The 14,453-nt window shown below is 37.1% G+C and overlaps 1 protein-coding gene across 2 annotated transcripts in view; it reads right to left on the reverse strand.

Moving 5' to 3' along the window:
* The window catches only part of ANAPC10 (anaphase promoting complex subunit 10), a 178,608-nt gene that overhangs the window by 122,327 nt on the left and 41,828 nt on the right, over positions 1-14,453 (reverse strand). The window contains exon 5 of one of the 2 annotated variants that reach the window (XR_007889337.1): positions 5,206-5,330. The exons of the other annotated variant lie outside the window; for it this stretch is intronic. The gene's annotated coding sequence lies outside the window, so the exon portion shown is untranslated. The remainder of the gene's footprint in view (positions 1-5,205; positions 5,331-14,453) is intronic. 2 annotated transcript variants of the gene reach the window in all.

A 14,453-nucleotide genomic window follows, 5' to 3' on the forward strand; every position in this document is an offset into this window, starting at 1 on the left:
CTGAGCAGAAGCTTTGTAAAACTCTGAAATCCTTTGTAGCCTGGTAGTTTATGTGAACTGATATTATCTTAGAATACTGAAAACTTCCATCCTCTTTGTTGTTAATTCACATCTTTTCTCTTCATGGATTGAAGTTGTCCTGAACTTTTTAATGATATTTTGAAAGAAACCTTGAAAGAGGAGTTCCACCTTTATCAGCTTATCTAATGAAACCAGATTAGCTCTTCTTAGAGACTCTTCTTCTTAAATGCCCAACAACTTGTTCTTTCCAAAGTCAAGTAAGCTCTTTGTTTCACTTAACAGCTCTCTACAACACCATATAGTTTAATATTACCTGACATCTGGGTGTAATAGTGTTTCATGTAAGAAGCATTCACATCATCTACTTTGGGGACTTCTGACTGAATATTTTTCAATGCCTGTGACTGGTAAAGCTCCATTTCTCCTTCAATGGTTTTGAAAGATCAACATACACTTCAAAATTACAATGTAAGACCCCATAAAATAAGTTCTGGTCTTAAAATTTGAGGAGCTAGCCTAGCTGGACTCTGTAGGGAATGTGTTATCTCTGCTTAATCCTTTAGGCAGATCATTGACAGTATGGTTCCCACAATAAATTAAAATTCTGGGACTAGTCATAGTTTCATCAGTCTATAAATGCATTCAAGGAAACAGTAGGCTGATTTGGGAGTAAAAAAGCTTAGCACTGTTGCCATTGTGCCTCCTTTCCTAATCACCTCTTGATGTCAGTGCAAAGTGGCAAAAGTTATGACTGTCTCTCAGCAGTCCAGCAGTTCCAAATTAAGCTTCTGTCCAAGATGAAGGCAACATACACAAACCAATAGCTTTACATTACACATTTGTTGACATTAAAAGATTTAAAATGCAAGTGATTAATTAAATACTTTCTCGGGTCCATGACATTTTTTTGTACTGAATAAGTTAAACTGATACTTTTCTTACATACAGAACAAAATGAGTCATAATGACTTACATACATGCTCAAATATATAGCCCAACCTGAAAGTCACGGTGAATGTTTATGGACAAAAAAATAAAAGAAACAGGCATGGATAAGTGATATTTCTCAGACACACTCATTTCTAGTTAGTCATGTGTGACTTAGAGAGTTTCTGGGCTATTCATGTCATTCTCTTTCCCTTTCAAAAAGACCATCTAAACCAACTTGCAGCTTGTATACTACTTACAGTTCTAGAGAACAATCTACTTCCACTTTCTGTTGGAAAGGCAAGTCCAGAGGAGGGCCACAAAGATGATCAGAGGGTGTGAGAACCTCTCTTGTGAGGACAGGCTGAGAGAACTGGGATTGCTCATCCTGTAGATGAGAAGGTTCCAGGGAGACCTTATAGCAAACTTTCAGTATATGAAGGGGGCCTACAGGAAAGCTGGGGAGGAACTTTTTACAAAGGCTTGTTTGTAGGGATAGGACAAGGGGAAATGGCTTCAAACCAGAAGAGGGGAGATTTAGGTTTGACACTAGGAAGAAATTATTTAGCATGAGATTAGCAAGGCTCTGGAACAGGTTGCCCAGGGAAGTTGTGGATGCCCCGTCCCCCTAGAAGTGTCCAGGACAAGGTTGGATGGGACTCTGAGCAACCTGGTCTAGTGGGAGGTGTCTCTGACAATGCAGAGGGGATGGATCTAGATGATCTTTAAGGTCCCTTCCAATCATAGCCATTCTATAATTCTATTCCTCCACACAGTATAGAAGGATGATAAGAACCCCATAAAATAATCACAAAATCATCATGGTTGGAAAGGACCTCTAAGATCACAAAGTCCAATCATTAACAGAAAAAAAACCCTACGTATTATTATATTTAATTTTACACCTTGAAAAATGCAGTAGAATATTAGATATCTTTATTAAAGTTTGTTCAGTTACAGTGTGGGTATCTTTTCATTCTCTGCCTTCTTATTGCTAAGCAGTAGAAACACTATAATTTCCAGACTTACTGGCATTATGTCAGCTTATATTAGTCAAGGATGTGCCCTCTTATGGGAAAAAAAGTTCCAGTAGCATCACCAGCTCAGTGCTGCAGTTTCAACAACTGTTTGTTACTCCAGTTAATTCAGATTCCAAATTCTAAACTGTTAGACAACAGTGCTTCACACAACTGAAGGAAGGAAGCAAACCTAGTTTTTTAATAGAAAGTATTTGATCTCACTCCACCTATAACCAGTAATTGGAGCTGTTTTCAGTAGCTGGTGACTGTTATGCCTGTTTGCCATATCACCTTTCTTTTCACCAGCAACAAGTCTTAGAAGAATGTGTGAAGAGGTGACACAGGGGTCACTCTGGTACACACACATGAGAATATCTGTTTAGCTTTTATACCTGCATACAGTATGCCACAGTACTATCCTGCAGCTTATCTGCAGGCCTAGTGTCTGCTACATATGTAAGGAAATTAACATTAAAAAATCTTCCAGCTATTAGTAATATCACTTCTCTATAGGATGAGAGCCTGCGTACAGCTTTGGAACAATCATGTTGAAAATTGGAACGAGAAAAGCCTACAACTGCAGAAGCTCACCCAAATACTAATTATACCTAAAACTTTATTGATATTAAATAAATCTGTGAATGAATTCTTCACTTATATCAATTAGACTAAGTAGTATTAAGACATCAAACTCTGTATGAGTAAAGCAGCTAAATACCACACTGGCTGAAGGATATAATCTCAGGCAGCTAGGTCTTGTGCAGCAAGAAAGTGGTTTTTTAATTATTGAGACTTGTTCGATTTGTACATAATAGAGCAAGGACAGATAATAAGTTTGTAACTTCATGCTAATTTAGCCATGTAATCCAGGAAAAAAAACACTTATCTGCATTAAAAACTCATATAGCAAGGGACTTAAAAGGCTCTTACTTGGTGATTAAATGGCTCACTGTATTCCCACAGCCCTTTAGAACTATGAGAAATCCAGGAAAAGAGGGTGGAGTAGGCTGAAAGGAAGTTGTTAGTTGCTCAAGAACAGTTTATGCCAATGCAAAAGAAAAATCAGATTTTATTTTTTTAAAGTATAAGTGGAATTCACAATCTGTGCTTAATCCACTTGTGTAGGATTTCATTTTGAGGAATGTATTGTTTACCTTTCTGGAGAAGCAGCCATCAGCACAGTAATCTCAGAAATATATGAGCTCTATTAAAACACATTTTAATAGCATGGCCCATAAATTACCACTCCAATTCACAGCAGTTTTGTACACTAACATTATGATGGGGTTTTCCCTTTCTTTTAATGTATATGTCTCCTGCAAAGAGGGCTGTGAGGAGCATCTCCAAGATACATCCTTGTGAAGGATCTTCTATGCTTAGCCTTCTCATTTACAGATCAGGTCTCACCTCCCATTGTAAAAACATCATCTTTCCTTAGGGGTCTAAATAAAAAAAGGGCCAGGAAAATTCAAATTATTCTCACTCTCACAGCTTACCAGAGCTTGCAAGACAACAACATTGAGCCTGACTCACAATCAACATAAAGATGCAATGTCACAGGGCTTTCACAGAGAAGCAGAGCTTTATCACAGAAGGTACTCACTGAAACAGCTCCCAAAACTTCATTGTTTTGCCACTCATTGAAAACCACAGTCCCAAGCTGGCTATTCCAGTTCCCTTGGCAGTGTTTGGTGAGATACAGGCATTCCAGAAAAGAGTCCTCAAAGGAAGCAAGTTGAGCTTGGGCCTGAGCAAGGCTTGTCTACAGCAAATGCCTTGAAGAAGGATTTGCTTTTCTCCTGGAACTTGAGTATGTTTACACAACACTAACAGAATTCCAGCAAGCAAATCCACACCACCTGTATCTGCATCGTGGTTTCCAGTGCTGACAGCTTCAGGATTGCTGCACAGACAGAGCCAGGCCAGAGTATGAGACAGTGGTGTAGATATGCTCTTAAACACCTAACTCTGGCCTACAGGAAGGAGCATTCCTTGAGAAGGACCCTGCCCTTGAGCTTGATTACTGTGGAATTCGGTCTCCTTAGACCATCACCCACCACCAACATGCAAGGTCAGAGTTCACTAACTTTTCTGATTGTGAATGGTCTGAACACATCTATCACTTGTGTGGCAAATCAGACAGGATGCAAGAATGAGGAAATTAAAGGAAGGAATATAGCTTGGTTTTTCATGTTAAACTGACCTACTTGAAGGAAATACACATTGGACCAGAGCAGGGAAGAGAACCCAATTTTCCACCATTCCTAAAGACATGCCCAAACAACTAGAGTAGAATATGTTCCTCTGCTCTTTTTCATGAACACACACCTGTGACTCATAATAATTGCTAATTAAAAACAGATGTGGGTGATTCCACAGATATCCAGAGGATATGAACCAGTGAAAATACAGGTCCTATGGTTTTTTGATATAGCCAGATAACAGAGTGGGTGTTCTGGAGATCAAAAAAGTATCTTAGGAAATAGAGGACAGCTCTTGGACAGGATTTAAAGCCTCTAAATCAACTTTGTGATCTATGCCGGAGCTTTCATACAAACGTGGGAATAACTTAAGATCCAGGGGCTTCACAGGGCTCAGATGAGCCCAGAGAAAAATCAATGCAGGTTTTCTGGTACATTTGTTCACCTAAGCTGCATTCCAAAAGATGAAGAAATCGATCCACTCTTGTTATATCTACTTTATATAGCATTTCTGCCAAGTTCTAAATTATAGTGGAAAAAGAGATAGCTTTAACTGAAGGGCCATCAAAATATAGCAAAACAGAGCATTTTTCTGGCAGTCTTACGTTCACCTCCCATGCATGATAAGCACACTGAGAAGATCCTCTGATCAACTGAACAAAATTGATTTGCCATTAATAGAAACTTCTGAAGACAAAAGAGCAATGTCTCCTCAAGAAAGAAAGTGTCATAAACTACACAACCTCCAGAGTATCCTATATTAAATGTTATTATTTTTCATATTACTTTCAAAATTAGTTATATTTTTGTATCACATAAATTATTTTTCTCTTCGCTTATTTCCTATATGTAACTTTCTCAGTGATAGACATCTGCTATGTGCTACACACATTCAACTAATGGAACAACAGGTGACTCTATAATTAGATTAAAACTGATTAGGGATCTCACACCAGGAAAGGAGTTGACATGGTGCAATTTACCAGCGTCAATCCCTTGTCTTATTAAAGAGTTTCTCATCATAGTCTTTTTCTTACCTTATACCAGGACTGGGAAGATAGCAGGTATAAAAGAAGTCAGACTTTGTTAGCTTTCTGCCATGGAGGGAATATTTTTCCCATGAAAACTCCTACTCCTGAGAGTTCTCGGTATTGTAAGCCTCCTGAGAAGAATGGAAAATACAGTCTTTGGATTTGGTACAGATTGGTTTCTGCAAGTTTTGACAAGATTGTCCATAAGGTCAAAGCTAAGCCCCCATAATGTTCTGCACATTTTATACTCTTTGAACTTCAGAAAATTACACCATTCTATGACCTGTACTCCTTATTTCCCGTGCAATAAAAAGAACTTCCTACTTGATAGCCATCTCTGCCACACAGAGTAAGTCTTGAGCAACGGCTAGAAATGACATCTCTAATATGTGAATATATTAAATACAGATTAATGAGATTGACATAAGTCTTTTAGCTAAATAATTGACACACTTGCAACAGCTCTTTAAGATGGTTCTAACAAATATTGTGAGCATTATTTTAGTTGTGCTACTGACTTTCATGAGACCAAATCTGCTAAACATACATGAGTAATAAAAGTTGCAATCTGTTGTTATTTAGATTATTATGCCAAGACTAAGCAACTTTAAGCATAAAACAAAGCATGCTATATCACAATGCCTTCTGCACAGGTTCTGCAAAGTTCTTTGGAAGAATAGACACAAAACAATTACACAAATCCTGAAGCTGTAATTTCTAAGTAGAAGTTCAGTTCTACAGAAAAAGAGCCTGCTGGATTCCCCCTCCCTATAATAACAAGAGGAAATGGTGTGTAGGGAAAAAATTTTAAAACCCCTCTGTTTCTTTAACAGTCACAAATGCACTTCAACCACTATTGTACTTTCTATTATTTTATATTACAATATAAATACACTGAAAAATGCTGTTTGGAGACCTAATGAATAAACCACTGTAGAAAGTGCAGTTCATCAAACAATTTTTGTTACACACATCTCTTCTATCTTCTTGCACATCAGCCAGCACGTCCCTTTACTATTATTTACATAGAATTCATTGAGAATGATACAGCACAATGATATCATGTTGTCTCATCCACTCGTAGTCATTAAAAATGTTTACATTACAGCAGTTTTAAAAAAAAAAACAAACAAGTTTTGGTCCTAACCCTTTGAGTGCACACTATCACTGACAAAACCCCCTGATTTTGGAAGCTATTTTTTCAGCATTAGCAAAGTGCAACCTAACAGTGCCTTTACTGTAATCCTGCATGAAAGTCATCACTTTTCTGTACTTTTCCTATGACAAATTTATTTTTCCTATATGCTTTTACTGGCTGGTGCAGCTGGCATGCCTTGACTGACAATCAGCCAGAAAGATGTGAGTGTAGGGAAAACTCACAGCTCTCTCAGCTGTTGGCACAGTGTAGAGAAAGAGCATAGCAGAAGTGATGCATTCAAGCACAGCCCTGTGAGCGAGTGCTACCTGCCTGCCAGCTTGTGAACACTACTGGCAGTGCATGTAAATGTAGATTATTCACACCTTTGTAAACTAAGAGAAGGTGTTGGAAACTAACTGCATAGAAAAATGCAACAAAATGTTGTAAGTATTCAACAACTGTAGAAGCAAATGAGCACTGTTATTTGATTTGAGGATTTTAAGAGGTGAGGGAAGTCGACTTGCAAACTAAAATGCATCCTCAATAATGTGTAACACAAAAACTTTAAAGGATGTTAACAACACCTAATATTTCACTGTGTATTGTTACCAGAATAGAATTATAGCTTTTTTAGGACACCAATCTAATGTATTCTTATCATTCAGGAGACCACCTTTGAATCATGATGACTCAGTTGAGTCTTACAGAGAGCATCTTAAGAACTCCGTCTACCCATTCTGAAGATTATGTAAAGCCAAAGAAAATACCTATATTCTTGAGTTTTAAGGCAACACTCAAAGAAATTTTGTGAATTTTCATCCATGCATATGAAGCAGAAATCATAAAATATTTCCCTAATAAACCAGTTTCTCTGCTTTCTAAACAAATCCTACTTATGCACTTGCCTTCAGAAAAGTAACTCAGAAAAACCTCAGGAGTTCTGAAAACACATTAAAGAATTATTATCATACTTTGAAAAAAAAAAAAATAGGGAGGAATTCAATTATCAGATGAAACAAAAAGTAGTTTTGAATCAAGGAAGCTGAATAAGAATACAACCATAGTTTTTGTTACTTAAAGGGATCTGCAAATAAATTCAAGTAGATACCAAAGCTAGAAGTGGAAAAGCTTCAGAAACTAAGCTAGTTGTGATATTATTGAGAAGTGGGAAATGACAAGTAAGTTTTGTGGCAAGGAGTTTATTTGAATGGAACAGCACTAAAAGAAATGACATAGTGGAAGCATTTGTGTGGTCCTGTTCGTATTTTCACTAGATGGACAGAGTGCTGATTCCACCATAAGCTTTTAACAGCCAAATCCGACAAAATGTGATTTTAAGCTAAAATATATACATATATAAATTGTTTATTATTTAAATTTCAAAACAAGCAGAGCATTCAGACTAAGAACTAAGCTCTTGCCAGTTTTATAGAACATAACACTATGAAGGTTATGTATCAGTCTAAACATTTTCTCAGTGTACTGTGATGAGAAAACAGTTAGGGTCTTTTTCCCCTCCCCTTTCTTAAACATAGTCCTCCTTCAAAAGTTTGCTTTTTGGGATTAGAGAAAACCAGTGCTTAATTCTCAAATCACAATATTTCTCCTCTCAGTTGGCTTCACATTCTAGGCAAATTTTGCCAACAGCCAAATGCTTAAGAACTTAAAACTGCCAAAGAATGTATAAGTGGCAGCATCATGTAAAATCACAGAGTCCATTTAGTTCAACAACTTGTCCCTGATCAGAGCCCTTGGGAAGTATCCACTGGGTCCTTAGACATTTTCAAGCACTTTCTAGTGTGCTAGGGTGCTTTGAACAGCATTCCCTCTGGTTCCTTGTTTTTCCATCTTTGACACTTTGAACCCTAACACCTCTTCCCCTTTTATCACATTTGTTATCCTCTGTATCCTCACTCCAAGATTTGTTTTCTTTATCCTTTCCTCCTTTTCCAAGCAAAAGTTCTTTGATCTTGCTAGGGATTGACATCACCCTGCTCCTAAATAGAAACTGGTATAGGCCAATACACCAGCAAGCAAGTGCTGAGGGAAGAGTGTTAAGAAGACAAGCAGGTAATGGTATTTCAGCCAACAGTACAGAAATCTCCAGCAATTTATGCCCTATGTCTTTTGTATTTCATAATCTTCAATAGATTATTTTGTTTTGCTCAGTCATGTTTAGAAACCACACAATGCCTCCAAACTGCTGCAGTCAGGAACCACACAGCTTAAATGCAGCTCTGACAATGAGCTGTAATAATCAACTCCTGCTCACCCCATGGTATTCACTATTTTAATCAGTTAATTTGACAGTGCTCAGTCTTCAGCAAACTGCTAAACAGGTGTGTGAAAAAAATTAAATACAATTAACAGATTGTCTTGAGGTAGCACTCCTCTATCCCAACTCATCCATCCAGATGGTAATCAGAACTAACAAGAAATAGATGAGAATTTTCTATGCCTTAACTATCTCCTAAGATGAACTGAGATTTTTTAATTTTTTGCCTGCTTTCATTTTGGTTTGAGTGCTTCAGGACCACTAGAGTACAAAAAGGCTCCAAATAATCAGATTTGTTTTTGTCAATTACTTCCTTGCCTTCAGCAGAACTTTTGAATTTAGAAAGCTGAGTTTAGAAACACCTGGTAGTCCTAATATGAAGTATTAAGTCTTGTATTTGCAGACTAGATAAGTATGTGAGGTTTGTACTTCGAGAGTGTAAAAATGGTGGGAACATCTATCTAGCAGATAGAACCTCACATGACAGGATTTTTTAATAGTTTGAGCAGGTAATACACTAGGAATCAAGAACCATCAATTAGCCAAAAAAGGCCTGCAGTAACAAAGGTAAGCCTGGGCTTAAACCCAGGGAAAAGTGGGGGAGAGGGAGGTAAGAAAGAAGAAAGAAAAGTTTTATAATGACAGAGCTTGAAAAACAGGAGTGTGAATAAATCTGGCTCACACAAGTAGTTAAGGACACTCAGGAGGAATGTACTTTTCTTCTTTTATTACCATACGGACTCCACACTAGGGAAGTGGATTCACAGCACGGTGCTACAAATGGTGGTAGGTTAAAACTCTCTAAGAGAACGACAGTGCTCTGTGACAGAGCTGCTCTAGCACAAATCCCTGGGGTAAACTATAAGCCAGTATAAAAGAACAGATACTTCCAATACAAATGCCCCCAATAGATTATACCTATTTAGAAAGCTACTTCAACCAACCTGGGGCAGTCAATGAATTATTGTAAACTCTTTGACTCTCTGAACTCCAAATTAAAATAGCTCTTATCCTATACTGAAGCTTAGCTAGTTACTATAGAGAATGAATTTTAAATCAAATTGGAAGGTCCTCCCAAAGTGACAAAGCATATTACCCAGAATATAGTATTTGATGAAACATGAAACATTACCGAGGGTTAAGTTTCTCACAAATCTCTTCTGAGTTTCTGAAAACTTAGCCAAATTGCAGCTCTTTCAGCTGAAATTTCCCATACCAGCTGCCTGCCTCAGGCTGAATTTACTTTGGAAAACTCCAGTCAAAACTATTCAGCCATTCCAGAGAAATACTCTCCTAATCTTTTATTTGGAAACTTTGCACTGTAGTGCTTTACAGTAGTTTCTGAAATTAGATGAGAAAGGACAGAGAATAGAAGATATACCTATAACTATTTACATAAATCTGCCTGATTTTGGCCAAGCCTAAGCATGCACACACCCCACAGAATAATCCTGAACACGATCTCGTGTGAAGCTACAGGGCAAAGTCAACCTTTTGCTATAGTAGCTGCTTCCACGTATTGTATCCTTGGGCTGGCTTGACAATAATGAAAAGCAGAAAAATCTCTCTCCTATCCTCTCACCTCAACAATCTCATCATTGTGCTGCTTGAGTAGGATGGGAAGAAAAATTACACGCAAATGGATGAACCGAGGCCTACAGATAATGACTTCTAGACCAAGAAATTTAGGGCTGCCACCTGAAACCACAGAAATGACTACTGTCTCCAATATAAGTGAATTACATTGGTTTTCATTCAAATATTATGTAACTATTTTTTAAATAGGTTAACTCTGTCATGGAATAGAATGGAAAATGCAAGCAAACCTCTGCCTTCAGCAACATCTGAGAACACCAAGTACTTCAGAAAATCTGAATCAGGGGTTTCAGAGTAAATCCTCCAAGAAACAGACAATCAGTGATCATCTATGAAGAGATTCAAGGGACTTCACTACAGTTGTGTGCAAAGGTAAAGATGGAGTCCAACTTTCCAGTACAGCAATCTGTCTTGATCAAAAAAACATGTCCTCCCTTTTCTGCAATACTTCGTCTCATACACTCTATACTTTCCAAATTTCCAGATGAGACAGAGGTAACAGACTTCCTTTCACTATGCTATTTTGATTCATTCCTAAAAACAAGGTGGGGAAAAAAGAATACTAACCTCAAGACTACAGAATAATTTATGAGAACAAGAGGACTGCACAAACAATGTAAATAATCTCCACTTCTTACAACATAGATAAACCATTTTCATTGCAATCTTTGCAAACTATTTTTTTTTTTTTTTCATTTAATATGCAAGACCTGACTCTCCTCATTTACACTGTTCCTCTGGTCTAATGAGGTTCCCCTTGCTTTCTGTAAGGATGAGAGCACAATTAATTCTTATATCTGGAAGAAACAAAAACTACAGCATCTGGAGAAAAAAGTCTAAGCGGGTATTTGACGTGAATTACATACTCAGAAAATAGTGCTTCTGAGACACCCAAGGATGACACAAACACTTTGTTGGTAAATACCAATCAGGTGCTCTTTTTTCAGGTATACTCAAATTATTTCCTTTCAGAAATATGACTACTTGATAAAATACCTTCATAAAATCTGAGAAACAGAAAAAAATCAGACAGGAAAGAATCAAAAGCAAATTGCTACTGGAGGAAGAAAAGGGAGGTAAGGAAAGCAGACAAAAATAATATAAGAATCACTTTTCAGTTACCTACATTAATTAAAAAAGCATTGAATAAAAGTATGAAAATACTGTAGGATACAGCAAGATGTGGTACATGTGCTTCCACTGATGTTTACATATCTACATGCTAGGAAGACATAGAATAACTTGAAACTTAGCTGAGAAGCAACACAAAAAAAGACTCTCTCCTAGTTTTTCAATACATGAAAGGATTAAAAAATTAAACATGATGAACATATACATAACTCACATTGAAAGATTAGCACACTCTACTAGAAGATTAACAATAGCCTGTAAGCATTTATTTCCACCCACTAGGATTTCAGTTTAAATCCCTGCCCCTTTAAATTACTGATGACATTGGTAATTTTCCAATGGAAAATGTACCTCTAGAAAGTGATGTAATTCTCCACTGTCACCTGCCAAATAATCAGAAATAATATCTGCAACGGGTAGAACAGATAAAGCATAATGTTTGATATATTTAAGACTAGTCTTATTTAAAAGCAGAATAAGCTTTAATACTGAATTTAAGACTAAAGATCCTACCCTGAAGCACCAGAATTTACACCTTTTTCTTTCACAACATAATCTTCAATGGCAGCAGGACAGCAACTTGAAGCAGTTGTACAGAAAAACAGATAAATTATACCTTTGTGAAAGATCAGGAAGTTTATAGTTCACCTTTAACTTGAAATTTCTAATCAGCTTCTACAGAGTGAGAAACATCTTTAAGGGAAATGTACAAATGCAGAAGACAATTCCTTTCATAAAACACTAATTAAAAAGCCTAGACATTACTTTTTCATAAATTCATCACTTATCATTATAGCACTTGTTCATTTCAACAAACAGCAAGTTCAGTGCTATACTGCATTTGTCTGGAATTTACTCCAAAAAGAGTATTGTATATTGAAAGAAGCAGTCAAGAAAGATACTTTCAAAACTGCTCAAAGTCAGCCTGTTTTTATCTGCATAACTGGAAAGTCACTGATCCTATTTAATTTACTTGAATTAAAGTATTAAATATTGGCTTAACTGTTCCCTACCATAATTAACAGCGGTAATTCACTTCAGTGGGATCAGAGCTCAGATATTTAATGCTTTCAGTGATCCCAAATTTACTTTCCCATTTTATACATAATTAGGTCTGGATTATATCTTCTAGCAGCATCCAGTATTAGCATCGTTTTCATTACTTGGCATTTTTTTTCCGTCTTCCATTAAACTAAACTGCGCTAATACTGTTGACTGGCTGCAAGTAATGTTTATTCTTTGGTGCAAATGGAGAAACTGTCACAGGTAATTGTTAAGCTGACATAAAACAGCTTGTTGAAATGTCAGCCTGGAACTACAGCAAGTATATCACGTGAAGGATTACTTAAAATTTACTTCAATGAACAATGTTTAATGATGGTTTATACAGTTTTATAAAAGCACCTTAACACCTTTCTGATCTAAAACAGAACACTTCAGTATTCCAAACCAACAGCAGACCACCCAACACCTTTGCCTGGAAGCCTCCACAATTCTGTCTTTGGAGGGCAGTGTACATATTCTTAATAATACGAACACTTTCATTGCATTTAGATTATTATTTCATGCGCCAGCAAAAACCTATTGTATCTAATTAAAGTAGTAAAATAATGTGGTAGATAAATATGAAATAAACTGCTATTTTCATGTATACATGCAAAGGAATGCAATGCATTCTTGTAATAAATTGATCAATGTTGAATAAGAGTTTACATAGAATTCCACAATTTAGGAATAAGAGCCTAAAGGCTACCATTGATTAAACAAGTCAGGCTCTTGAAGCATAGCATCCTATTGCACATTATAACCATGTACTCTTCAGAGCTCCAAGTCTACATTTCCCTCATGTAGGCAAGCATACACTCATGTCAATTTGAGGTCACTCCAATGATCCCAGAGAATTCTGATACATTCTACTAAAGCTGCAGAGCTGGATGGTAAATTAAAAAAAAAATATCCACTAAAAATTACCTCCATAATTCCTTCACATACCAAAACACAGTAACAGCAATGATGACCAATTATTCCTTTAGTTAGACCCGGCATAGCATGAACTCTTGTGATTTTTTTATTACTAAACCAGATCCATCCTGAAAACAGGAGTCATAGAAAAACCCACTGGTCATTTTGAAATAAAGAGACATTTATGGCTGACAATGTCTAAAGTCTTCAGGATTTCCTGATAAGTCTATTATACTAGCTTTTGATATTCCTTCTTTCCTCATAAGATGTGAAGTGATTCAGTTATAATTACTAGGTCCAGTCTTGTCACCCTGACTCACTTCAACTGGCACTCTGGCACTCCGCCCCATAGCTAGCCCAACTTAATTGACAAGGCGGTGGTATAAATTGCCGGAGCACCCTGCAGTTCTTGACTCAAGACAATTACAGTTATTGCTGGTTATTGCTTTGTGAGAGTGTGGGTTTGGGCTTTTCAAGCTGCCAGAGATGGGCTCACTTGGTGCCAGGTGAGGGGATGACCTGGTCGCTCTCCATGGTCCTTCAGTCTCTTCCATTGCTTCATTTATTACACATTAAGTTGGTGGGGTTCTGCTAATCAGTACTGGCAATGCAGCCATCTGGCTCTCTCTCTAGAGTATAAACAGATTTCAAGCCTAAATCATATTTCAATTACTAAGCTATTATAGCACAGATGACAAAAAGCAAGTCTCAAGAGTAACACTTCTGTTCCTGATCTCTCATACTTCGTGTCTTATTAAGCCTTCAATTCTCAGAAAACTACCTGCCCACTGTTCAGCAAACATCTAGTCTGAAAGTTTTCACATTTGGTTAGCAATAACCAAATTGAATTAGAGCTCCAAGCACCCCACAGCCTAGAAGAATGTCTATTTGTAAAGATGCTGCCTAATTCTGTAGTTGCCCGCAAGTGATGCTTTAAGTAGGTTACTCAAACTAGCTGAGGGTCTGGGTGAGAGCCATCTGAAGTCTAATGTAGAGAGTAGCTACTAAAAAAAAACCAAACAAAAATCAATGGAAGTCCAATATCGTACATTCACACCAAAAAGTGGAAAATGGCCTGTACCCAGATCTTGGAGCCAGACTGCAAGCTAGCATCAATCTCATGGCAAGTACCCCATACAAAAAAATATAAGG

Source organism: Apus apus, chromosome 4 (genome assembly GCF_020740795.1).
Source record: "Apus apus isolate bApuApu2 chromosome 4, bApuApu2.pri.cur, whole genome shotgun sequence".
Taxonomy (NCBI): domain Eukaryota; kingdom Metazoa; phylum Chordata; class Aves; order Apodiformes; family Apodidae; genus Apus; species Apus apus.